The sequence below is a fragment of the Bos indicus genome, chromosome 4, assembly GCF_029378745.1.
Source record: "Bos indicus isolate NIAB-ARS_2022 breed Sahiwal x Tharparkar chromosome 4, NIAB-ARS_B.indTharparkar_mat_pri_1.0, whole genome shotgun sequence".
In the NCBI taxonomy this organism is placed as follows: Eukaryota; Metazoa; Chordata; class Mammalia; order Artiodactyla; family Bovidae; genus Bos; species Bos indicus.
The window spans coordinates 82,832,131-82,860,060 of NC_091763.1; the positions used below are offsets into that span (position 1 = coordinate 82,832,131).

General features: G+C 41.0%; 1 long non-coding RNA gene across 6 annotated transcripts in view; it reads right to left on the reverse strand.

The window, feature by feature from the left end:
- The window catches only part of LOC139182748 (uncharacterized), a 98,071-nt gene that overhangs the window by 55,069 nt on the left and 15,072 nt on the right, over positions 1-27,930 (reverse strand). For 5 of the 6 annotated variants that reach the window (XR_011566288.1, XR_011566287.1, XR_011566289.1 and 2 more), the window contains exons 3-5: positions 19,471-27,779; positions 18,950-19,056; positions 17,779-17,959 (exon numbers count right to left, since the gene is read on the reverse strand). This is a non-coding gene — a long non-coding RNA (uncharacterized lncRNA). Of the gene's footprint in view, positions 1-6,813; positions 12,438-17,778; positions 17,960-18,949; positions 19,057-19,470; positions 27,780-27,930 lie in introns of those variants that run through there. The other variant, XR_011566291.1, reaches the window with a different exon arrangement.

A 27,930-nucleotide genomic window follows, 5' to 3' on the forward strand; every position in this document is an offset into this window, starting at 1 on the left:
GATTGCCATTTCCTTCTCCAGGGGATCTTCCCGACCCAGGAATCGAACCCAGGTCTCCCGCATTGCAGTCAGACGCTTTACCATCTAAGCCACCAGAGAAGCCCATAAATCACTGGAAATAGTCATATTAAGTATAATAATATACTATTATTCTATAATAACATACAGTATAATAATATAACATCTATTACTATATAATAGCTAATATTTATTGCATGTCTGTTATTTGCCAGACACCCTCCTAAGTGTTCTGCAAGTATTAATTCATTTAATCTTCACTAATCTGTGAAGTAGTTGCTGTTTTTTCTTTTTGTAAATGAGAAGGCTAAGGTACAGTGAGTGATATAAAGAAACTTCAAAGTCACACAGACAGCGAATGGCAGGGCCAGACAATTGCCTTGGCAGCTTAGCTCCAACGGAGGCTTTGCCCCTCTCTAGCCACCCTTCTTTTTGCTCTGTCTAAACGACTTGAATTGGCAAAGCTCTGAAGGCGACACTCAAGTACCAGGCATAAAAAGAAAACTTCAGCTTCCTAATAATCAGATTAGTGCTAATAATCTCATAGACTAATCAGATCCTTGGAGAAGGCAATGGCACCCCACTCCAGTACTCTTGCCTGGAAAATCCCATGGACGGAGGAGCCTGGTAGGCTGCAGACCATGGGGTCGCTGAGAGTCGGACACGACTGAGCGACTTCACTTTCACTTTTCCCTTTCATGCATTGGAGAAGGAAATGGCAACCCACTCCAGTGTTCTTGCCTGGAGAATCCCAGGGACGGGGGAGCCCGGTGGGCCGCCGTCTATGGGGTCGCACAGAGTCGGACACGACTGAAGCGACTTAGCAGCAGCAGCAGCAGCAACCAGATCCTGCTTGGTAGCCAACATGTTGGTAAAAATTAAAGCATCAGTTAACATGGCACTGGTGTTATGTAGAGAACATGTGTATGTATATTTCCTGGGACCACCAACCCTGGGGTTACCGGTGGAATTACTGACACTGACTTAAGAGAGCCTCTGTCAGTCACTGCAAAACCGTGAGTGGCCAGGAGGGGGCAGCAGGTGACGCGCCAGTCGCTGGGGGATGGATGAACACAGCACAGTGGCTGAAAGCTGTGAACAGTAAGCCAGGTGGGCAGACAGATGTACAAACACAGGCAGGTAAGGTTGCTGTGCCATTTATATCAGTGCAAAAATACATTTTTCATAAACGATACTCTAGTTTTCACAGATACATAAGCTCAAAGGAAATCATCAAACAGATTGAGCATCTTATGGAGGAACTCGAATAAGAAGGGGAGGAAAAAGAATAAAGTAAATAACAAATACGTAAAACTAAGTAACATGACTAATACAAATTAATGGTGCTAATGAGAAATACCACACACACACACACACACACACAAATGAGAACTAAGGCTAAAAAATAAGCAAAAAGCAATCAGAAAATACATACCATGGAGGCACTCAGAGAATGCTAATTCCAAGATAAACCATCAAAACCTCATATTCGAGCTTAATTTTCAACAACCTGTCTCCCCTCAATTTCTTTTTTTTTTCCCCCCTCAGTTTCAAGAGTGGCTTCAACTGGTAAATTAAGGTCAGGGTAACTCAAAGGCAATTTGTTCATTTTCTTTATTGGTTGAGGAAAGTGTGGCTTTTTTCCTTCTTCAGAGAAAATTTGTGTTCACTGGCTGCTAATTAACATCTAGCTGGCCCTGGCATTGTGCACTAGTCATGAAGTTGATTTCCCCTTCAAGGCAATGCTCTCCTACATGGTGATGAAAGCAAATCCAGAAGGAGGACACTCCTGCATTTAGAAACATACACTGGAGTCAGGCACAAGCCTTGGGAGCTCAGGGATTTGAAAGTGAGAAAAAGTATAAGAAGATAGTTTTTAGCCAAGCTACTTTCCAAACCATAGTTAACTACTATGTTTCTCAGAGACAGGCATACGAAGTATGTTGATAATCTTTTTGGTTTTTAAAAACCAGAAAATATTCAGTTCAGTTCAGTTCAGTTGCTCAGTCATGTCTGACTCTGCGACCCCATGGACTGCAGCATGCCATACCTCCCTGTCCATCACCAACTCCCGGAGTTTACCCAAACTCATGTCCATTTGAGTCAGTGATGCCATCCAACCATCTCATCCTTTGTCATCCCCTTCTGCTCCTGCCCTCAATCTTTCCCAGCATCAGGGTCTTCTCAAATGAGTCAGCTCTTCACTTCAAGTGACCAAAGTATTGGAGTTTCAGCTTCAACATCAGTCCTTCCAATGAACACTCAGGACTAATCTTTAGGATGGACTGGTTGGATCTCCTTGCAGTCCAAGGGACTCTCAAGAGTCTTCTCCAACACCACAGTTCAAAAGCATCAATTCTTCGGTGCTCAGCTTTCTTCAGTCCAACTCTAACATCCATACGTGACTCTTGGAAAAACCATAGCTTTGACTAGATGGACCTTTGTTGGCAAAGTAATGTCTCTGTTTTTAAATATGCTGTCTAGGTTGGTCATAACTTTCCTTCCAAAAAACACATTAAAATTAAAAATAAAGTTGAAGGATGTGAGTGGTACAGACAGATGGCAAAAAAAAAAAAAAAAAAAAACCCTGAATATCCCCAAGAGAATTCTATTTTTATGCATATTTAGATTTACTAAAAGTCTTCACTTTTAGTTTCCTGACAGAGCCAGAACCAAGTACCTAAGAGAATCAGCACGATTCAGCTTTATGTGTGTACTTTATGTATGTACTGTAGTTGAACACATGTACCTGTGTGTCTATGTGTATGCATGTATGTGTGCACAAGGACTCTCTCCAAGTGTCAATGTTTGCACCTTCTCTAGGTGCGATGTTTGAACATTTCCTTTGCACTGGCCTAGAATGAGTTTGCTGGAGGAAGTGCCTAGGGTAGGAGTCAGGCTGGGTAACAAAGTCAGTAGCTATAAATACCCTCACATCACACTTAAAACTTAATGGCTTTTTGTGAAGCAAACTACTCAGAATAATTTTCTACAGCCGTATTAAGTCAAGAGGAAGCAAGCAATGTGCATTATTATGGGATCAAAACCAAAGTGATAAGCTTCACTATTTTTCATCCTGCCTAACCTGTTATTTCAATATCCGGAGTGTTAATTCAGTTCAGAATCACAAATCATTGGAACCAGATGAGACCAAAAACATCACCCTCTCTCCTCATTTCGAGGCTGGAGAAATGGGCTGGAAACATGGGGAAAACAATTGGAAAAACAAGTTTCCTGCCCTGCATTCCAGGGCCCTTTCATTCAGACACCGAGTCTTTTGCTATTAATCACTTTCTGGGGTTACAAGGCAGGAGACTCCAACTTGTGTGACAAACCTCTCATGGCCAGGAGGGGGCGCTAGAGGTTAGTATAAGTGAATCCATCAAATACTGAACTTTGTAAGCAGGAAGCATGAATTGAAAGCAAATCAGATGTACAGCAACATCACAATTTGCATTAACATGAAACAGTCCAGTGAGGAGAGAAAGTAATTCCTGAATCACAAACTGCCAAGCAGGTTTCTTCGGGCGCAGGCTCTGGAGACTGGCTGACTTGGCTCAAATTCTTGGTGTGTTTTTATTCCCTAGGCAACCTCAAGTAAGTTACTTCACCTCCCTAAGCCTCTGTTTCATCTGCATATTGGGCATAAATAACACCATCTTTATGCTTGCAAAGAAGGGATAAATATGTACAATGTTTCACATTCAAAAAGGGTATTTGTTGTCATTTAATGGATCAGTGATTTCTGTTATGACCTTAAGAAAATTAGTCTTTTAAAAAGGCCATCAGGTATTAACACAAAAGTGCTAGAAGAAATTTCTTTTACTTTTTGAGGTCCATCACATTAATGAACGTGGGTTCCTCAGGTATATCTTATGTTCATTGTGCACTGGTGTGTGAAGGCTATTCTTAAATTTCTATAATCTTTCTGAGATTTTCCTCGTGGTCTCTTGCGTATTATAATTTAAAAAGAAATCACATATGTTTATTTATTTATTGAATAGATGGTGGCATGGGTTTTGTAATTTGTTAGACTTGGGTTTGAATCCAGGCTCCATTACCTTCTTCTTAAATGACCCTGAGAAGACAAAACTCTTTAACATTCTGACTCTTACATCATCAAATGTGATTGAATATAACCAATTTGAAGTATTATTACAAGGATTAAAATGGTATAAGAATTAAATTGTACTTAAGACCAACTTAGATAGTATTTATTTAAACCCAAACAGTCTGTCATAGTCCCTGGCACAGGATGAATAATGTATCCAGAGTAAGCATTGTTATTCTCATTTGCAATGACTTGCCCAAGGACACATATCCTTCAAGTGGCAGATTTTGGACTCCAGCAGTCATTCTATCTTTTCCAAAGCAATATAGCCTCACAGAATCACAGGGTCTCATGTCAGACTCTCCAAACATCCCCTTTTGGTGCTTCCATCCTGAGAAGGACCATTTTCCCTCAGCTCACTGTTTATGGGATTACACTGCTGTCTGTCCAGAGAGCCAAGCCCCAAACAGAGCCCTGTTACTGGGTCATTCACTTTGACAAGGAAGTTGGGAAGGCTGACAGCCACGTGGATTCAGTATGATCCAGCAGCTTCACCTCTTTTCCTCTGAACCCATCAGAGCCTGTCACTTTAAAATGAAATCTTCAAAGAATCCAGAGACTAAACCCTTAATTTCTTAAAAACACACTAAACAGATGAAATGCCTCTAATCCAAGGCATAGAGAAAGAAAAAGACTGAAAGGAAACTCAGGAATCCAGAGAGGGGAAGTTTTGTTTCACAGAAGAGATACTGGGATTTGGTAGAGATATATTGTTCAGGTAGCCAAGAGGGAAGACACAAACCTGAAATTTAAATTGAAGCAAACAAACTGGAATGGAGTCTTAAGACCCCGAAGTGGTCAGTGAGTACCATATGGTGTAGGTATGTGGGTAACTGAGCAGATGTAAGCATATTGATGAACCGAAGATGGTTACAGAAGTTCTCAATGAGCCCAGTGATGCAGAACCCAGGCCAGATTATCCTCCTTTTCCCCCCACCAACTCTGACCTGACAACACTTTGGAGTTACGGAGAATTTCTTCTGTGAAAGACAGTGGGAGAAAAGAGAGAATAAATATTAAGATCATAGCATTAAGTCACCCCATCTCCCCATTAGACAGCTCTCCATAGTCAGATGTTCTGTCATTGTGTAACCAAAAGTGGAGTCCCGCTGCTTCTAACCAATAAAGAAACAAGGTTGATGGAGAGAAATTTTCGTTTTGTTTTGGATGCTGAAAAACAGGGGTGAGGAGTGGGAAGGGAGAATACCTGTCCAAAGGCCAATCCCCCAGCCCACCTGACAATCAGGGAGCAAGAGCTTTCATAGACAGAGGGAGGCTACATGCCGAAACAGCACAGTCAGCCCTGTCGTCTTACAATCGGTCATCAGTGATCTGACCAGCGTCTTCTTGATTGTTTTAGGTACAGTTAATCTTCAGCTACAGGATCAATTCAGTTACAGTCTGGTCATCAGGTGATTAACTTCTCCAGCTGTTGGGGATTTCAGTCTCTATAAGAGCTCACAGGATAGGGCTCAGAATATTACCTATAGCCCTTGAGAAGGAACTAAATGCCCTTGACTATGCTTAATGACCAAACTATTATTTGGTCTCCTTTCTTTTTCTTTGTGTCTCCATGTTTATTTCCATAATTAAATTTATTCTTTTGCTAAGGTTTTTTCAGACCAAAGGCAGGCAGAGGACTTGGGGTGACAAGGACCATAGGGTCCCGCTCTGTTTCTGTTGCGTCTTTATTACACCCAAAGAACTTAGCATAATGTCTTGTGCCTAATGGCAGATTCACAAATCAAGTTTGGAAAATGATTCCTATCCGATTTCTAAGGTGGCCATCTGTGTGGTCTATACTAAGCTGGAAGTCCTTGAACTACTTACTGTCTTCATATGGAAAGGATGTGCTAGTGTGTGGTGAAGACACTCCTTCACAATAAAGCAAGAGTCATGTTCACACACACCAATGGGAAGTCTGACTTGATGGACTCAGCCAAGCCCTAATGGTGTTAAACCATTTTCAGCAATGCTTGCAGACTGTCCTGAAGGACAACACTGTTAATGCAGACATGCTGTCACTGTTCCAGATGTTAACTCTGATTGTCCTCAGGGCTTGTAAGTTGTTCTTTTCCCCCAATTTCCTTTGACCAATATTCTCTAAATTTTGTCCCTTTAAAAAACTCCAACTTTCTGGTTTATTTATTCTCCTCTTTTTTTTTTCTCCCCCCAGTGTGTGTGTATTGTACAGGTCATCTAGAACAACCTCAAATTTCCAGTACCAAAAAGCTGTCTAGAACAGCCCACCTGGAGTGCATGGTGTCCGGTGTAACAATTTCTACCACATCTGTATATTGGTATCAAGAAAGACCCGGTTAAGCCATACAGCGCCTGCTACACATTTTCTCTAACAACGCCATCAAAACGGAATCAGGCATTCTGTTGAGCAAGTTTGAGGCAGATATGATACTCGAAACTTCTACATCAACCCGCACTGTTTACAATGTAGGGGAACAAGACTCTGCCACCTATTACTGTGCCCTCTGGGATGTGCACGGTAGAAGACATTACAGTCACGCCATTCAATAAATGATCCTTGGGTTTTCATTCACTATCGTGAGTTAGGAAACCACAGTTACCACCTGTATGCTTCTGTGCAGTTTTCTAGGTAAACTTTTATGTGGGTGACTCTGTGAAGTTGCCAAATCCCACATTTTCTCAAAGAGGAAGCTTTGTGCTATATAACACAGGGAGCCCAGCCAGATGCTTTGTGATGATCTAGGGGGTGGGGGTGGGGTGGGGGGAGGGGAAGGAGGTTCATGTATACAATTATACATATATGTAATGTATATATGTATTTATATATGTATAATTATGTATACATATGTATAATTATGGCTGATTTGCACAGTTGTATGGCAGAAACCATCACAACATTGAAAAACAATTTTCCTCCAATTAAAAAATAAATTAAAAAAAAAGAAGTACCTGCAAATAACCAGGATCCTGTTTTCAGGAATCGTCTTGCTCTCCAAAAGGCTTTCCCAGGGCACCCATGTTTATTCATCTGAGTCAACCTCCACAACACACTGTTTTATTTTCTGCCAAGATATACAGACCATACTATCTGTGACTCCTTTTTAAATTTAATTAATTAATTTTTGGCTGCACCACATGGAATGTGGGATCTTAGTTCCCTGACTAAGGATCAAACCTGTCTGCAATGAAAGTGTAGAGCCTTAACCACTGGACCACCAGGGAAGTCCATGTGACATCTTTTGTATGATTTGTATGTCATTACATTTTTTTCTCATCCACTTATCTCCTTTGATTAAAATTGTAGATATTAGATTCAGTTCAGTTCAGTCGCTCAGTCGTGTCCGACTCTTTGCGACCCCATGAATTGCAGCACACCAGGCCTCCCTGTCCATCAGCAACTCCCAGAGTTCACTCAAACTCATGTCCATCAAGTCGGTGATGCCATCCAGCCATCTCATCCTCTGTCGTCCCCTTCTCCTCCTGCCCCCAATCCCTCCCAGTATCAGGGTACTTTCCAATAAGTCAACTCTTCGCATGAGGTGGCCAAAGTACTGGAGTTTCAGCTTTAGCATCATTCCTTCCAAAGAAATCCCAGGGCTGATCTCCTTCAGAATGGACTGGTTGGATCTCCTTGCAGTCCAAGGGACTCTCAAGAGTCTTCTCCAGCACCACAGTTCAAGAGCATCAATTCTTTGGCGCTCAGCCTTCTTCACAGTCCAACTCTCACATCCATACATGACCACTGGAAAAACCATAGCCATGACTAGACGGACCGTTGTTGGCAAAGTGATGTCTCTGCTTTTGAATATGCTATCTAGGTTGGTCATAACTTTCCTTCCAAGGAGTAAGCGTCTTTTAAATTCATGGCTGCAGTCACCATCTGCAGTGATTTTGGAGCCCCCCAAAATAAAGTCTGACACTGTTTCCACTGTTTCCCCATCTATTTCCCATGAAGTGATGGGACCAGATACCGTGATCTTAGTTTTCTGAATGTTGAGTTTTAAGGCAACTTTTTCACTCTCCTCTTTCACTTTCATCAAGAGGCTTTTTAGTTCCTCTTCACTTTCTGCCATATTAGATTAAATGTTACTTATTCAGCCTGGAAGCTAAAATGTAACAAACACATGATAATCTAGCCACAAGCAGGGCTGACTACAAGGATAAATATATCAAACACATGCCTGGAATGGCGATATTTGATTTTGCACAAAACTTATAGATGCTGCTACTTACTGAGTTCAAGTCAAAGTTTACTTTGGATTGGAGCGTGGGGAGTAGTTCATTTTCTGAACTACTGAAGATTCCACCTATCCCACAGTACGTGTTTGACTGACACTCTGAGCCAGGCACTGTGCATAGCAGACACTGAGAATGTCATATGTCCTGTCAGATCTAGAGGTCATTGCTGTAGCACCCCTCTCTGCCACTGGGCTGCCAGTCCACAGTGAAATGAGAGTCCTCAAATTAAATATTAATACTTCTCACGGTTATAAATCTCTCAGGAATTCCGGTAACTTCTAGCTCAGCTCATGGTTTATAATTTGTGTTGTTTTGCTGTGACAAAACAAATAAGATCTTTGTCTTCTTCCAATGTGATTTTACTTAGGTAAAACAGATGAAAGTAGACTTGCTCTGGTTAAAAGAATTGAAGGATAAATAATTCTTAGGTTTGTTTTCTCAAATAGCTCTTATGTTTTCTGATTTTTCAATAGAATACAATTATTTGTCTACACAAAGGGCCTAGCCAGGTGGTGAAGACTTTGGTCTCTTGTATGAGAGAGACCTAGGTCTGACCTGGGCTCTGACATTTAAGTGGACCCCTGCTATAGTCTATTTCCTCACCTGTAGAATAGTGGTCCTTGTAGAGCATCTATAGGAACACACACACCACCACCCCCACCACCCCCCGCCAGGGCTTTGTACCTAGGGCTTAGCACCACATTGGTCATAGTGCGGCTGACCTACAGTTTAAAGATAGATTAGCTAGGTACAAAGAAAATCCCATGAGAAGCCATCCCAAATCAGTTTCGATAAAGGGTGCACACAGGTGAGAATAACAGTGGCTTGCTCATGGGCCAACAAGCCCTATGTGGGTAGGGGGGACAAGTCTATACGCGGGGTCACTTACGCCTCCTGCTCTTCTTTAGACCAATGTGAGCTTCACTAAGGACACTGGCCACACATATCAAAGGCAAACCAGCCAGAGGCAAACCAGCCTGATCCATAGAACACCGAAAGCACTTTATAAGGATGAACAGTACCCAAGACAGAAGTGGCTCAATTAATGTCTGTTGAAATGAGGTCTATATTTCCATTATCATTGAGGTGTTTGCATTACCACTTTCATGCATTGGAGAAGGAAATGGCAACCCACTCCAGAGTTCTTGCCTGGAGAAGCCCAGGGACAGGGGAGCCTGGTGGGCTGCCGTCTCTGGGGTCGCACAGAGTCGGACACGACTGAAGCGACTTAGCAGCAGCAGTTGCATTACCTAATGGGTGGATGGGGATTTTCTATAGATGGATACATGAAATCTCCTGATGATTTTGATTTAACTTCTTCTTATACCAGAAGCGGGTGATTCACAGTGACTGTAAGTAGTAGAACCAATGTAGTATTATCTAATTAATGCTGAATGTGAGAGCTGAAGAACTAATAATTTCGAATTGTGGTGCTGGAGAAGACTCTTGAGAATCCCTTGGACGGCAAGGAGATCAAACCAGCCAGTCCTAAAGGAAATCAACCCTGAATGTTCACTGAAAGGACTGATGGTGAAGCTGAAGTACCAGTACTTTGGCCACTTGATGCAAAGATCTGACTCACTGGAAAAGACCCTGATGCTGGGAAAGGAGAAGGGGGCGGCAGAGGATGAAATGGTTATATAGCATCACTGACTCAATGGGCATGAATTTGAGCAAACTGTGGGAGATAGTGAAGGACAGGGGAGCCTGATGTGCTACAGTCTATGGGGTCACAAAGAGTCAGACACAACTAGCAACTGAAGAGCAGCAAAAGTCTAGGAAAACCTTAAAAGTCAGTATTTTCTGTAACATATCGTGTATTACCAACTCCTCACACATACTAACACTGTGGGAAAAGTGATGTGTGTTCCCTAAGAGTCAAGTTGGAAAAATCACAATTCTGCAAATTGCTAGGTCCACCTGGAAATCCATATTGACTTTTTTGACTTGAGTGACTTTACTTTCAACCCTGAGAATGGGTTTGGAGAATCAGCCCAAGGCAGACGAAAGGGCACTGCTTTGTCGTGATCATGTCTGGAGTTTGGGATCATGGATACTTGTTTTCTATGTCACTACTGTGGCTCCTATATGGTCTAATAGAAAACTTTTATTACTTTTGAATTTTAGCTCAGAATTTATTTTTAAGAAAAATTCTCATATTTCATAATATTAAAAATACCTCAGAAACTACTGAGCACTTGGAGACAACATTTAAAAATTGATGGTTAGAAAGGCTCTGTCTTGACCACTTTTTATCCCCCCTCCTCCAGCAGCTTTTGGTTCTTTACAAAATAAAATCTTATTTTCTCTCCTGATTTACAGTGAGCCTATCTGGCAAGTGAGAGACCATGTTAATGCTCAGGGTGGCTTATTGGGCTTAAATGTCTTTTCTTCCCCTTACTATAGACACTGTAATGTACAGATAGTGCCAAAAATATGCAGTCTTTTTTTTTTTTTTTTTGGCCGTGTAGCTTGTAAGACCTTCGGAGAAGGCAATGGCACCCCACTCCAGTACTCTTGCCTGGAAAATCCCATAGACGGAGGAGCCTGGTAGGCTGCAGTCCATGGGGTCGCTAAGAGTCGGACACGACTAAACGACTTCACTTTCACTTTTCCCTTTCATGCATTGGAGAAGGAAATGGCAACCCACTCCAGTGTTCTTGCCTGGAGAATCCCAGGGACGGGGGAGCCTGGTGGGCTGCCGTCTATGGGGTGGCAGAGTTGGACATGACTGAAGAGACTTAGCAGCAGCAGCAGCAGCTTGTAAGACCTTAGTTTCCTGACCAGGGATCCAACTCAGGCCCTCAGCACTGAAAGCAAGGAGTCTTGACCACTTGACCACCAGAGAATTCCATGCAGTCTTATTAACCCTATGCTACTGAGAGGGAACAGGCAGGAAGGCCAGGGGTCTCCAAACGGAGGAAATTGGCTGCAAATGTCAGACATTTTTTTTTTTTAATCTCTCTCTTAAGTGGCAGGAGGAAACAAAGTAGTGATATATTTTTTTTCCTTCTCTATACAAATTTAAAAAGAGGTTTCTCTTAAGATACTGTGTTGCCATAATGACACCTGGTTCCACCTGAACTTAACTTTTCTCAAATTTTGAGCTAACCAATACATTTTTCTTATGGAAATGTTTGTCTTAAGGTATGTTAATATACTATGCATTTACCCTAAACTCTGTCTTCAAGTCGGTTCCACGTAAAGGCTCAGAACTGACTTGACAAACCAGGATGTTATCCTCATACATTGTTCTCCTAATTCATGTAAACGGAACTATTTGTATGGTAATCTGCCTTTATACAAGACTCCAGTCAGTCATTTTATGGCCCAGATGACTGGTGCCAAGATTATCTCAAAATGCATCTTGTGGGTGAGGGGCCTGGTGCCATTCTCTGAGTTTTTAGACATTCCTTTCTTTCATTAACAGACTGCTAGTAACTATATAACATCCAGCTAAAAACTAGCAGGCTGGTATTCTTTCTGCCCCCTTCTGATGTCTATGTCAGAAGCTTTCTCTATCTCTTTTATACTTTAATAAGATTTGGGAGAATAGCAGTGAAACATGTATAATATCATGTATGAAATGAGTCGCCAGTCCAGGTTCGATGCACGATACTGGATGCTTGGGGCTGGTGCACTGGGACGACCCAGAGGGAGGGTATGGGGAGGAGGAGGGAGGAAGGTTCAGGATGGGGAACACAGGTATACCTGTGGTGGATTCATTTCGATATTTGGCAAAACTAATACAATATTGTAAAGTTTAAAAATAAAATTTAAAAAAAAAAAAACACTTTATTACACAAAAGCTCTGAGCGATCAAGCCTTGTCTCTGGCTCCAGATTGAATTCTCCTCTGGAGGCCAAGAATCCTGCCATCTTTCGTGGTTCAGCAATAACCTTTCACAACAACATTCTTGCTTTCTTTACTTCTGTTTTGTCCAGATGCAGTGATGAGCAAGAACTGTACACTTCACTGCACAGAGGTGTTTCAGTCTGCAAGGTTGCTGGCACTCCTATTGCCTGAGAACGTGACCCTCTACCTCTCACAGAAAGTTGCCAGAAAATCAGCCTCACGTGATCTTCACCTGGAGAGCCCGGAGAAGATAGACTTTCAGCTTTGACTCTGTGAGTGCCCTTCTTCAGGGCACGGATTTCTCAGCCAGTTCAAGGACATGAGGGGATACTAAGGGGCAAAAAGGATGGACTCTGTCGAAGGTTTTCTGTTTTCTCCTTAACTTCCACTCTTCACATTTCTCCAACCTACTCTTGATGCAGGAGACTAACCCCTATGGAGTCCACTAATGGGCACCTTCGCTAGCTGATTTCCATTTAATTTTGGCCCAGATGGAATGTGAAGTTCAAAGAAATGAAGACTGTGTCACCTGACCAAAGCATTCCTCCCTTGGGCACTAGGATTTTGAAGCCCTGAGGTGGGGGGAAAAAAAAAACAACACATGTTCCTCTCTATTAAGTTTATCAGTTAGAAAGTACAGAATTCAATGATACTCTCTCAGCACCTGTCTGGTTTCCTGTTTTCTTACTGAAGGAGCAGGGGTACATCCTGTTCTGTTAAGGACGGGATCTTAGTGGCTTTTTGGAAAGTGAAATGAAACACGCTTGGTGAGACCTTCTTCCTACTCTCCAACCTGTATTACTTATCTGGGGGTAAAGGTAACCCACTTATTTGAACATGTTTGATTTCTTCTTTTTGCTCTTTCAGATTGACTCTCCATTTCTCTTAACTCTCCTTTATGCCTTACAAGTCAGACCTTCATGAATAGACTAATGGTCTTATTTCTGGTTGTTGTTTGCGAGACTGGAAAGTGGGAGAAGAGTGAGATCAGGGTTCCCTCCATGACAGTGACCTTGGATTGACTGCATTCTCCTCCAGTGACCAAATACAGTGACATCTAACTCATAGCCAGAAGGTTTAAGTCCAGGAGCCAAAAGATGAAGGCGTAGGAGGACATTCTTTTTATACTGATTAACCCCGTGGAGGAATGTGTTTCCTTTACTAAAACCCTGGGAGGCTGTTTCCTCCTCCTCCTGTTCCTCTTTTCTACCTGCTCCTCATCCTTTTTGGGCACTCAGCCTGTGTAGACAGGATGTATGAGTACAAATATTCATCTATGAATATTGCTCTGAGTATGCACATTTGTTTCTCTATTTATTAGATTTGGTTAGGATTTTTTTCCTGGTGTCTCAGATGGTAAAGAATTTTCCTGCACTGCAGGAGACCCAGGTTTGATCCCTGGGTCAAGAAGATCCCTTGGAGGAAGAAACAGCAACCCATTCCAGTATTCTTGCCTAGAAAATTCCATGGACAGAGGAGCCAGGCAGGTTACAGTTCATGGGGTCACAAAGAATTGGACACAACTGAGTGACTAACATTTTTTTTTTTAAAGTAACTTCCAGTGAAATAAGTCAGACAGAGAAAGAGAAATACTTTATGTTATCACTTATATGTAGAATCTGAAAAGTAAAACAAAAGAATATAACAATAGCAAGATTCTCAGTATAGAGAACAAGCCAGTGTTTACCAGTGTGGAGAGGGAAGTGGGGAGGGGCAAGAGATAGGTATAGGTTTAAGAGACACAAACTACTGTGTACAAAATAAATAAGCAAATGCACAGAGAAATAGAACTATTGTTTTGTAATAACTTTAAATGGAGTATAATCCATAAAAATACTGAATCGCTACATTGTACACCTGAAGATAACATAATATTGTAAATCAACTATACTTACTTCAATAAAAGTATAGTTGATTGACAACAGAGTTACCCATGCCAGCAAAGAAAAAGTAATCTTTTATTTCTTGATTATTTTGCTTTTTGTTGGAAATGCTATTCCAATGGAAGCAAAGGAAAATATGTAATTTAATAGCAGGAAGGAACATATGTTTTCACTGTAGAGTATCCAGATATAACTTTCCATATACACACAAATGCTGATACCAAATCAGGAGTTTGAAGATCAGCTATTTACTTAAAAAAAAAAAAAAACGTGTTCAGGGTCGGTTATGATTAAAGAACTGTAACCATAGAGTTTGTAAAATTCACAGAAGAAGATGAAATGAAGACCTAATATAATAGCCCCTGGGAACCTTAGAGTACCATTAGAGACAAGAAAATGAGCACAAACAGCCCTTATCATGACTGTGACCACATCCTTCCCAACGTGGAGCAACCTTGGTCCTGAGTCCAGACCTCAGCCCTGACTAAACCTCAGCCTCAGCCTGCAGCATTTCCTGTGCTTCTCAGGTCTATACCTCATATCAAAGAAAAGAGCAAAGGGAGTCTGATGGCTATCGATTGTACCCCTCCAGATGTTAGTAACTGTGCCCTGAAATGTCTACTTTCTACTTTGACATCATTTCCTGTTGATGTGGATTCCTATTTAGAGACTATGAGTGTTGAAATGGCCTGATTATCTCAGAGAGAAAGAAGGCAAGGTGCATCATTTAATTTCCCAGAGATTTTCAGTCATTGTGAAGAATTTGGGCCAAAGGTACTGACAATGAACATAATGGACCTGATAACCATTTAGCTCCCACTGGCTGCTAGATAATTTATCATACGTGTTCAGAAGCTCACATGATTATCATTAAGAAAAACTCTGCAAATAAGTGTGTTTCATGGAAGAAGGGATTTATGCTTAGTGAGGGCAGTTATCAGTCCAAACAAATAGTCTATGCTGCTTCAATTGCACTATTGGGCCACTGTGAATCCCCTTAGTGTTTGTTAACTGTATAAAGATATACTTTGGCATTTGTGAGCAAATATGGGTTGACCCAGACCTTTTGCCCTACCTAGGGGAGCCTGCTCTGGACATAATGAGTAGCCACTCAAGAAGTCATGGCTTGAAGGTCTTTGGGGCACCTCTTAGAGAGTTCTGTTTCTGTACACTCTTCTCTAGGACCCTTCTCCCTAGTGGAGAACAAAAGTCTAAGAAAATCATCTATCTTCTGTGTTTTGTGAATTTAATTTACCAAGAAATATCATAGATGGGATACATAATGAAGGCTCCAAACTCCATGTTTGGACTTAAATAAACAATCAGAATAATATGCAATGACGATAATGTTTTAGAAATTTATAATCAGCATATTTTTATTTTCCTAAATGAATCATGTAGTTACCTGTAGTCCTTCTTCTACTGAAACTAACCCATGAGATTTGCCACCCATGGAAGGTGACAGCGGTTGTGTCCAGAACAAGCTCCCTTTTGCTTCTTTTATTTTGCCTATTTTTCCCAGATTTATTGAGATACAATTGATATACAAGAAAAGAACTGAACATGGAACAACAGACTGGTTCCAAATAGGAAAAGGAGTACGTCGAGGCTGTATATTGTCACCCTGCTTATTTAACTTATATGCAGAGTACATCATAAGAAACGCTGGGCTGGAGGAAGCACAAGCTGGAATCAAGATTGCCAGGAGAAATATCAATAACCTCAGATATGCAGGTGACACCACTCTTATGGCAGAAAGTGAAGAGGAACTCAAAAGCCTCTTGATGAAAGTGAAAGTGGAGAGTGAAAAAGTTGGCTTAAAGCTCAACATTCAGAAAACGAAGATCATGGCATCTGGTCCCATCACTTCATGGGAAATAGATGGGGAAACAGTGGAAACAGTGGCAGACTTTATTTTTGGGAGCTCCAAAATCACTGCAGATGGTGACTGCAGCCATGAAATTAAAAGACGCTTACTCCTTGGAAGGAAAGTTATGACCAACCTAGATAGCATATTCAAAAGCAGAGACATCACTTTGCCAACAAAGGTCCGTCTAGTCAAGGCTATTGTTTTTCCTGTGGTCATGTATGGATGTGAGAGTTGGACTCTGAAGAAGGCTGAGTGACGAAGAATTGATGCTTTTGAACTGTGGTGTTGGAGAAGACTCTTGAGAGTCCCTTGGACTGCAAGGAGATCCAACCAGTCCATCCTAAGGGAGATCAGTCCTGGGTGTTCATTGGAAGGACTGATGCTAAAGCTGAAACTCCAATACTTTGGCCACCTGATGTGAAGAACTGACTCATTGGAAAAGAACCTGATGCTGGGAGGGATTGGGGGCAGGAGGAGAAGGGATGACAGAGGATGAGATGGCTGGATGGCATCACTGACTCGATGGACGTGAGTCTGAGTGAACTCTGGGAGTTGGTGATGGACAGGGAGGCCTGGCGTGCTGTGATTAATGGGGTCACAAAGAGTCGGACACGACTGAGCGACTGAACTGAACTGAACAAGATTGTGTAATTTTAAGCAATGTAGGATGTAGAATCAACAGTGGTAGGTTAAGTTCTGATTCTTACACCACCCAATTCAGAGGAAGAGACCAAATCCCAGAGACCAGCAGGGCAAAGAGCTAGAAGCTGATGAGAACACAAGGGGCATGGGAGGATGACTGTAAGAATTCACACTCCTGTGTGTAGTGAAGCCATCTGGGGGATGAGAGGAAGGATGAGAAAAAAACAAAAAAGATAAAGAATGTACTCAAAGGGACTAAACTAACCTGCAAGGAACCATTCTAAAACAGTGGAAACTATTTTACATTGGTAATTAGTGCCTTCTTTCAATGTCAAAATGAGGAGATACATCAATTATACACAACAATGATGCTCCCACATCTCACACATGTGCAGAGTAGTAGCCTATATATGTTCTACCACTGACCTCTACTCAAGGTGCCTAGAGATTTGGAATCCCAACCCATGCCAGCTTCCCTTTACCCACAGCATCAAACTATGTTAGCCTCAGGAGAATTCCTTTTTCCAATTCTGCATGGGGATGTGTCTTTTTTTAATAAATAAAAATTACCTTTATGTGCTCCTAGTTAGGAGGTAGTAAGTTCATAGAATCATGTGGACAAGAACGGGTTTTAAATAAATTAACTGTATGAAACTTCCTGGTCCTAAGGCATGAAAACGAGTCTAGGTTAAAAAGAATGATCAAAGAAGATGGCAGAGTAGGAAAATCCTGGGTTTTCACTTCCTCCCATGGGCACAGCAATATTATAACCATTTACAGAGAAACTGTTGATGAGAAAGACCCAAAGACTATCAAAAAAGACCTTCTACAAATAAAGATATAAAGAAGAAACTACGGCAAGATGGATAGAAGGGGTTAAGGAACAGTATAAACAAGACTCATAAGCCAGGATAAGTGACCCACATACAGGAGGAAAATAGCAATTGCAGAGATTCTCCCCAAGAAACACAAGTACCAAGCCCCACATAGAGCTCCCCAGACTGGGGGTCCTGCACTAGAATGACCAGACCCCATAATGTTTGGCTTTGAAGGCTGGCAGGGCTTACTTTTGGGAGAGTCAGAGGTCTGTGGGATATAGACACCCCATTCACACAGACTGCACACAGAATCTTACAGGGCAGCCACAGTAATATGGAAGAAGCCTGGGTCAGAGTCACCTGCTGATGTCGGTGAGCCTCCCAGAGAGGCAGGAAGCAAGTGGAGTGGGCCCACAGGACACAGACTCTGGCAGCGGCCGTTTTGGGGAACTGGTGCCAGCAAGCATCATTGTGGAATCCTTCCTCTAGTTTATTAGTGTCTGAACCCATAATGCTCTCAGCTGACATTTCAGGAGAAAATCTATAGGCAAGAAGAGAGTGACATGATATATTTAAAATAATTAAAGGAAAAAAGCTACAACTAAAACCACTCCATCTAGAAAAAGCTTTCATTCAGATATGATGGAGATATCAAAAGTTTTAAAGACAAGGAAAAGATAAAAGAGTTCAGTGCTGCCAAATCAACTTTAAAAAAAAATAATACAGAAATATCTCTACATAGAAAAGAAAAGGCCACAACTAGAAATATGAAAATAAAAAAGGAAGAATCTCATTGATAAAGGCAAATAATACAGTAAAAGTGGTAAGTCAAGCACCCATAAAGCTGTGAAGAAGGTGAAGACAGTGAAAAGCAGTGAAATTGTCTACATTCACAAGAAGAAGAAGAAATGCAAAAGAAAAGGACACAAAACAGGTAAGAAACAGTAAACATGGGGGTGTGGAGTAAAAATGAAAGGTTGTTAAAATGGGTTTGATTTAAGAGACAAACAATTTAAAATATTCTCTATATAGACTACTACATATAAACTCATGGTAGCCACAAACCAAACATCTATAAAAGATAATACATGAAAGAGAAAGGAATCCAAACACAACACTAAAGACATTAATAAATTCAAAAGGAAGACAGCAAAAGAAGAAGGCAAGAACAAAAATGAACCATTGAGTAACTTTATAAAATAATTATTAAAGAAAAGGCAATAAGTACATATGTATCAATAATTACTTCAAATGTAAATAGAATAAATGCTCCAATCATAAGACATAGAGTGGCTTTTAAATATATTTATAATTCATAATATCAAGTTAATATCTATATATTTCAAGGGAGAAATCTAGAAGTTAAGACATCATAATGATAGCAGTTGTTGGTCTTGGTAAAACGATCACAGGTATCTTTAATTATTTTATTGATGCATGAGCAGAAGCTAACACAAAACAGGTAAGAAACAGTGATTCAATGAAGTGAATCAACTATATTGATCACAGGCATTTTTATTTTCATCTTTACCTGTTTCTCTGGACTTTTTCAATGAACATCTTTCCCAGCACATCCCACTTAAGAGCTGGGTGACTTTTGTTGAGTAACATCGGTCCTCTGAACCTCATTTTCCTGATCTACAAAATCAGAATTACCAATATCAATATTGTGTGATTGCTGTGAGAAGAAAAACATTTAGAGAAATAGCCTAACAGATAGACAAAGCTCATTAAATATTTGCTACCATAAAAGTCAATGTTTATTAAACACATAACATTTGAAAATACTAAGCTGAGGAAAATACTAGCTCCTGGGAAAACAGAAACCATTTTCATTCTACAGAAATCAAGATTCCTCCATGGCTCCCTCACAGTCATATCAAATAATCCTCCGGGAATCATTAGTTTTATCTTGAGATCAGCAGAGCCAATGAAGGACCAGAGGACACAGGAGACTCAGGCCTGAGGAGCCTGCAACCAAAACTAACAGCCCAAGAACACATTAGTCTGGCTACTTCCTTCTCCTCCCCCTATTCAGCCATGCCCTCTTACCACTGACTTGGGGCATCCAGCCACCAGGTCCCCACTTTCCTGCCTTCACTTTGAGCACACAGCCCAGCGGACAGGATGTCACCACTGGAAGCATTCACATTTTTATCCTTCTGGGCTTGTGAGTCACTCCCTGGTCATTTCACTTTAGATGAATGAGCAAAGAAATTCTTGGATATTTCTTACATTATCAGAAGTTCATTAGAAATTCTCTTCTTTTACTTGCAGCTGGACTTGGGTTATCAAAAGTGGAGCAGGCCCAGATCTCCCTTTCCACAGAAGTAAAGAAAAGTATTAACATACGTTGCAAGATAGAGAGCACGAATTTTGAATCAGAAACTGTTTACTGGTACCGGCAGAAAAAGGATCAGGCTTTGGAGCATCTGGTTTATGTGACCTCAACCACAACTGCAGCTCGAAATCAAGTAGATGGGAAGAACAAAATTGAGGCAAGAAAAGATGCTCGAATGTTCACTTCGACCCTTACGGTAAATTTCATAGAAAAAGAAGATGTGGGCATTTACTACTGTGCTGGCTGGGACTCACAGTACTGTAACTGTGGAGATAACCCACACAAAATCCCCTCCCTGGGTCTGTGCCCACCCACATCCTTCCCACTAGCAGCAATCAGTTTCACACCTGGGCTTCCCACCTCAGCCCCACCTCATCTGCAGCACTTCTTGAGCTTTCCAGGAAGTCACCTTGGATCACACTTGCACTTGACCTTCAGGCTTTATTTGACACTGTATCCCAGTGAATAGAATTCTTGGGAATTCCAAGGACTGAGGGCACACAGACTGTGCCAGCATTCACCATCTCCCATCCAGAGACTTCTGTATGTGGGCAGGTTTAGAAAGGGCATTACCATATTCCTTTATTATGATACATACTCAAGACGACAAGGCTGCTGTACAACTATTATTGGTTCATTCTACAAATAAAGAAATAAACACCTAGAAAATTTAATCCTAACAATCACCAAAGAAAAGAAATCCATGCTTTGAACTGGACTGTGAGATCACACTGAAAAGTTTAAGGATTGCAATTCTTTTTTTTTTTTTTTTTAGAGTCAATAACAAAGGCATTAAGATTTTAATTATTAGAACATCTAGGGAAATGTTAATATATTTAGTAGATACATCCTTCACATTACCTTTAAGTCTTTAAGATTATTCTTAGACACATGGAACTCTGCTCAATGTTATGTGTCAGCCTGGATGAGATTGCAATTCTTCAAGTGAACATTAGACTATTAAGGATAAATTAGGGATGAAACAAGTGCCCTCTTTTTGAGAGGTATGGGTAAAAGGATTCTGCCAGCATGATATCATCAGAATAGAACTCTGTGTCACTGGGGTGCTTAGATGAGTTCATCATCCTTGGTTACTCAGATTCTGCTTGTGAAAAAAAGATAAAGTGGGACTTCCCTGTTGATCATGTGGTTAGGACTTCATGCTTCCACTGAAGGGGCACAGTTTTGATCCCTGGTTGGGGAACGAGGATCCATCATAGGGTTGTTAGGTAGTTAGACTAAGAAAAAGGAGTCCAAGATGGCACTGGCTAAAAGACAGAGAGAGGAAAAGCCCATGAAAATAGAACAAAAGAAAATCTGAGGACCAGAGTGAGAACCTAAAGGGTTAAAATGTGCCCCCCCACCCCCCACCCAGAAAAGAAGAGAGAATGCCTGCCAAGACCAGAAGAACTAACATTGGTGTGTCTGAATGAATTCCCTATAAGTGTTCTCAATGCCTTGCGTATATTAGCTCCTTTAAACTGCATTATCTGTAAGATGTTTTCTCTTATCATGAAATATATTTGACTCACAAGGCAAATAAAGTACCGGGTGGTTCAATCACTCCTCCAAACCACACAGCTGGTCCATGGCTAGTCGACAGAGCAGGAAAGGGACCCAGATAATCTAGCTCCTCTTGATTAATACATGAAACCACTTCTTAACTGAAGGACCAGGCTTCCCTGGTGGCTCAGTGGTAAAGAATCTGCTTGCCAAGCAGGAGACTCAGTTTTGATCCGTGTCAGGAAAATTCCCCGGAGAAGGGAATGGCAACTCACTCTAATAGTCTTGCCTGGGAAATCCCATAGACAGAAAAGTCTGGTGGGCTATAGTCCATGGGGTCATAAATTGCACAAGATTTAGCGACTAAACAGCAATAACAAATTGAAGGACAGTGAAAGGATGGATCCATTGTTCCCAGTGCCACAATCAAGGTTGTACTGAGCATCATAGAACACTAACTGACTCATGTTACTATTAGGTGCTAAAGCATGTGCCCAGGATTGGAATAGTAGGTATCTTCTCAGAATAAGTAAAATCTCAATAAATTATCTATTGGCTTTTCAATGTAAAACAATACAAATTTCTTATTTTCTAATAGTAGTATCTGTAGCAGGTTTCTTGCAAGAATATGGATATATGAGCCTTCAGCCTTTCCTCTCCCATTTCTGGTGTTCTTATATTTTGATTACATCCTGACCTATACTGCTTATCACCATGACAGTTTTTTTAGTGGAGAAACTGTTGCTTATTACAGACAAAAATAATCTACCCATCCCCTATAGGTTTCCCTGGTGGCTCAGTCAGTAAAGACTCTGCCTGCCAGGCAGGAGACTGTCTGAAATGCATTGAGACAGGGGTTCAATACCTGGGTCAGAAAGATTCCCCTGGAGAAGGGAGTGACAACCTTCTCCAGTATTCTTGCCCGGAAAAATTGCATGGACAGAGGAGCCTGGTGGGCCACAGTCCATGAGGTCACAAAATGTCAGACATGACTAAATGACTAAACCACCACCACAGGCTCCTATATATGTTTTAAAATTTGTATTTTAGTATAGTTGATTAATAATGTTGTGCTAGTTTTGGCTATACAGCAAAGTGAATCAAACATACCTATCCATATATATCCTCTTTTTGGGATGTCCTTCTCCTTTTCGGCCACCATAGAGCACTGAGTTTCCTCTGCTAAATAGGGTTCTCATTATTTATCTGTTTTACACATAATCTCAATAGTGTAAGTGTCAATCTCAATCTCCAAATTCATCTCCCTTTCCCCCTAGATGGCCATGCATTTGTTCTTTACTTTTGTGTCTCTATTTATGCTTTGTAAATAAGATCGTCTCTACCAGTTTGGGTTTCCCTGGTGGCTCATATTGTAAAGAATCTGCCTGTACTGCAGGAGACTCAGGTTCGATCCCTGGATCAGGAAAACCACTTGGAGAATGGAATGGCTACTTACTCCAATATTCTTGCCTACAGAATTCCATGGACAGAGGAGCCTGGCAGGCTACAGTCCAGGAGAAAGCAAAGAGTCAGAAACAACTGAATGACTAACAATTTCACTTTCATACCAATTTAAGAAAGAGAGTTTTAAATAAACTGACTCTATGAAGTTTCTTGGCCCAAAGGAAAGACAAAATGAGTCCGGATGAAAAGAATGATCAAAGAAGATGGCAGACTAAGAAGAACCTGAGCTCATCTCCTCCCATGGGCACACCTATATTACACCTATTTACAGAGAAACTGCTGATGAGAAAGACCCAAAGACTAGCAAAAAAGATCTTCTACAAATAAAGATACAAAGAAGGAACTACAACAAGATGGGTAGAAGGGGCTAAGGAACAGTATAAACAAGACTCATAAGCCAGGCTAAGTGAAGTGAAGTGAAGTGAAGTCGCTCAGTCGTGTCCGACTCTTTGCGACCCCATGGACTATAGCCTATCAGGCTTCTCCATCCATGGGATTTTCCAGGCAAGAGTGCTGGAGTGGATTGCCATTTCCTTTTCCAGGGGATCTTCCAGACCCAGGAATTGAACCCAGGTCTCCCGCATTATAGGCAGATGCTTTACCATCTGAGCCACCAGAGAAGTCCCAGGATAAATGACCCACAAACAGGAGGAAAACAACAATCACAGAGTTTCTCCCCAAGAAACACAGGTACTAGGTCTCACATAGGGCACCCCAGCCTGGGGGTCCTGTACTAGATGACCAGACCCTATAACATTTGGCTTTGAAGGCAGGCAAGGCTTACTTTTGGGAGAGTCAGATGTCTGTGGGATACTGACACTCCACTCACACAGGTTGCACACAAAATCTCACAGGGCAGCACACTGATATGAAAGGAGCCTGGGTGAGATTCACCTGCTGATGTTGGTGAGCTTCCTGGAGAGGCAGGAGGCAACTGGGGCTCACCCACAGGGCCTAGATTCTGGCAGCAGCCATTTTGGAAAACTAGCTCTACCACAGGGACGCTGGTCCTGGCAAGTGTCACTGTGGAATCCTGCCTCTTGCTTATTAGTGTCTGGACACATAAGGCTCTCAACCGACTTTTCAGGAGAAAATCTGCAGCCAAGAAGAGAGTACATATTTAAATAATGAAAGGGGAAAACCTAACAACCAGGAATACTCTCACCAGGAAAGCTTTCCTTCAGATATGATGGGGATATCAAAAGTTTTAGAGACAAGAAAATGATAAAATAATTCATCCCCACCAAACCAGCTTTACAAGCGATGATACAGGAACTTCTCTAAGTAGCAAAGAAAAGTCCACAACTAGAAATATGCATAAGAAAGGAAGAATCTCATTGATAAATGCAAATATACAGTAAAAGTGGTACATCAAGCACATATAAAGCTGTTAGGAAGGTTAAAAGATGTAAGTAGTAAAATCATCTATATCCACAATAAGCAATTAAGGAAATGAAAAAGAAAAAGACACAAAACAGGTTAAAAAAACAGTAAACATGAGGGTGTGGAGTAAAAAGGAAAGATTGTTTAAATGTGTTTGAGCTGAAGAGATAAGCAGCTTAAAATATCCTCTATATAGATTTCTACATATAAACCTCATGGTAGCCACAAACCAAACATCTGTAATAGACACACACAAAAGAGAAAGAAACTTAAACAACACTAAAGACAATAATTAAATGACAAGGAAGACAGCAAAAGGAGAAGCAAAGATCAAAAATGAACCTTTGGAAAACTCCACAAAAAAATTAATGAAAAGGCAAGAAATACATACATATCAATAATTACTTTGTTTATTTTACTCTGTATTTATTTGGCTGTGCTGAGTCGTAGTTGCAGGATGTGGGATCTAGTTCTCTATCTAGGGATCAAACCCAGGCTCCCTACATTGGAAATGAGGAGTCTTAGCCACTGGATCACCAGGGAATTTCCCTCTATAATTACTTTAAATGTAAATAGAATAAATGAACCAATCAAAAGACATAGAGTGGCTTATAAATATATTTATAATCCATAATATTGTATTGATATCCATATATTTTCAAGGAAGAAATCTAGAAATTAAGACACTGTATGATAAGACTTGTTAGTCTTGGTAGTATGATCATAGGCATTTTTATTTTCACTTTTATCCTATTTGTCTGAATCTCCTCAATAAGCATCTTTCCCAGCACGTCCCACTTAAGAGCTGGGTGACTTTTGTTGAGTCATGTCACTCCACGTTTTTCCTGAGAAAAACCCCATTTTCCTGATCTATTAAATCAGAACTACCAACATCAATATCAATATCATGGGATGGCTGTAAGATGAAAAACATTTAGAAAAATAGCCTAACAAATAGAAAATGCTCGTTAAATATTTGCTACCATAAAAGTCAATGTTTATTAAATATGCAATATTTGAAAATACTATGCTAAGAAAAAGTGTTCATAAACTACCTCCTGGGCAAATAGAAATCATTTTCATTCTACAGAAATCAAGATTCCTCCATGGTTCCTTCACATTCATGCCAAATAACCTTCCAGTGACCACTAGCTTCATTTTTGAGATCCGCAGGGCCAGTGGGAAAACCAGAGGAAACAGGAGACTCAGGTCCAATGAGCCCAAGGACCCGCTAGACCATCCACTTCCTTCCCCTTCTTGGTTCAGGCCACGCCCTTCCATGATTTGAGGCATCTAGCCACCAGGTCTCTACCTTCCTGCCTTCTCTTTGAGCACACAGCCCAGCAGACAGGATGTCACCATTGGAAGCATTCACATTTTTCTCCTTCTGGACTTGTGAGTCACTCCCTGACCATTTCACTTTAGAAGAATGAGCAAAGGATTCTTGGATATTTTTTACACTATCAGATGTTCATTAGAAATTCTCTTCTTTTATTTACAGTTGGACATGGGTTATCAAAAGTGGAGCAGGCCCAGATCTCCCTTTCCACAGAAGCAAAGAAAAGTATTGACATACATTGCAAGATAGAGAGCACAAATTTTGAATCAGACACTGTTCACTGGTACCGGCAGAAATTGAATCAGGTTTTGGAGCATCTGGTTTATGTGACCTCAATCACAACTGCAGCTCGAAAACAAGTAGATGGGAAGAACAAAATTGAGGCAAGAAAAGATGCTCGAATGTTCACTTCGACCCTTACGGTAAATTTCATAGAAAAAGAAGATGTGGGCATTTACTACTGTGCTGGCTGGGACTCACAGTACTAGAACTGTGGAGATAACCCATACAAGATCCCCTCCCTGGGTCTGTGCCCACCCACATCCTTCCCACCAGCAGCAACCAAACACCAGTTCCCCATCTGGGCTCCCTGCCTCAACCTCACCTCATCTGCAGCACTTCCTGAGCTTTCTAGGAAGTCATCTTGGATCACGCTTGCACATGATCTTCCAGAGGACCCCAAAAGCTGTGCTTCCAAAGCTTTTTTTTTTTTTTTTTGGACACTGTATTTCTATGAATTGAAATCTTGTCTGAGGGAACACAGGCTGTGCTACTATTCATCATCTCCCAATCCAGAGACTTCTGTATGTGGGCAAGCTTCAGGTTGAAAGAGGGTATTACCATGTGCCATTATTACGACATATACTTAAGACAGAAATGCTGTAAGTGTAAGTGTAATTAGTCTGTTTCACAACTAAAATGAAAGTGTAGAGAATTTAACTGTAATGATTAGCCTAAGACAAGATGTCCATGTTGATGATCTGGACTATGAGATCACACTGAAATGTTTAAGAATTGCAATTCTTTAAGTGAACTAGGATACTGGGGTAGATGAAGGGGCTACTCTCTAGTTCTGGCGTGCGGACTTCTTGTGGTGGTTTCTTTTGTTGCAGAAGCCCCTTAACTCTCATAACAACCCATGAGACTTCTGTTATTAGTATAAAGCCCATTGACTCATTAGGAAAATGAGACCCTATGTGTCTCAGGGACTTGTTCAAGTCACACAGCTGGTACTTGGCAGAATAGGGTTGGATCCAGGGTATGTAGCTCTGGAGTCTGTCCTCCTCATTCTAAGGGGATAAAAAGAAGTGCCATGTGTCATTCCTACCTCCATGGAGAAAACAAAACTCACCTTTGTGGAACATTCACTGGCACAATTTACTATTTTATGCTGAATCTTGTGAGCAGCATTTGAATCATTAGCAGTCTTCAAAGAATACATGAAATGCCAGTAAGTTATCAATTTATTTTCTAAAGTATTTGAAAACAATAAAAATTCTATTGTTTTGTGATGCCACCTTTCAAATCATTGTGAAACAAAGGAGAACTACTTTGCAATCCACACTTCTTATACAGCATATACCAGGCACCCCGTGGATATCACTTTGCATCTATGCCATGAGTATTCCCTTATTTATTCGATAATTTCCAAGGTCACGGCGACATAGTCATCCCCATGACCCCCTCTACTTAAGACTCCAGTTCCCTTTCTAATTCAGGGAGGCCTTTGAAAGAAAAAAAGGGAGGACTCACAGGAAAGACTGACATAGAATCAGACTGTCAGCCTTTCTCCTTCTACCTCTGATGCAGGTAATCTTCTGTGATTGCCTGTCCAGTTAATTTCTATCGATCGGATACACTCAGTGCAGGCTACAGTTGATTTCTTGAAACTAAATAGGGCACTGTTGTTTACCTAAACTTCGAACACAAGCTAAGGTAGAGACCCAGACCTGAGAGAAACAAATGGGCTGAGAACATAAGCCCTTTTGAGACAGGAACTTGAAGACAAGCTTGTCAACTTACTTCTGCTCCCTTCTTCACATGATGGCTCATTGACTAATTAAAAGCACCCCATAAAGCAGTAATGGGATGTCCATAGTAGGGCCCTCTGTATCAGATCTTAGAGGAGAATTCTCCAGCAGCTTCTTACATGTCAGGATAAACGGTGAATAACAGGGAAAGATTTACATTGTGTTCAAATGATAGAAAACTATGCAGCCGTTGAAAACAAAGTTTTCAGTAGTTAAGAATCCACCTTCCAATGCAGGGAACAAGGGGTTGATTCTTGGTCAGGCATCTGAGATTCCACATGCTGTGGGGCAACTACAGAGCCTGTGTGGCCAAAAATATAAATAAACAAACAAATTTAAAGTTAGGAAATTAAAAAAAAAAAGATATGTATGCAGGCAAGGTGCACCTGTGGAAAGTGAGGCAAAAGAAGCTTAAATAATTCAGCCCATGGCAGATGGGGTAAGTGGTATTG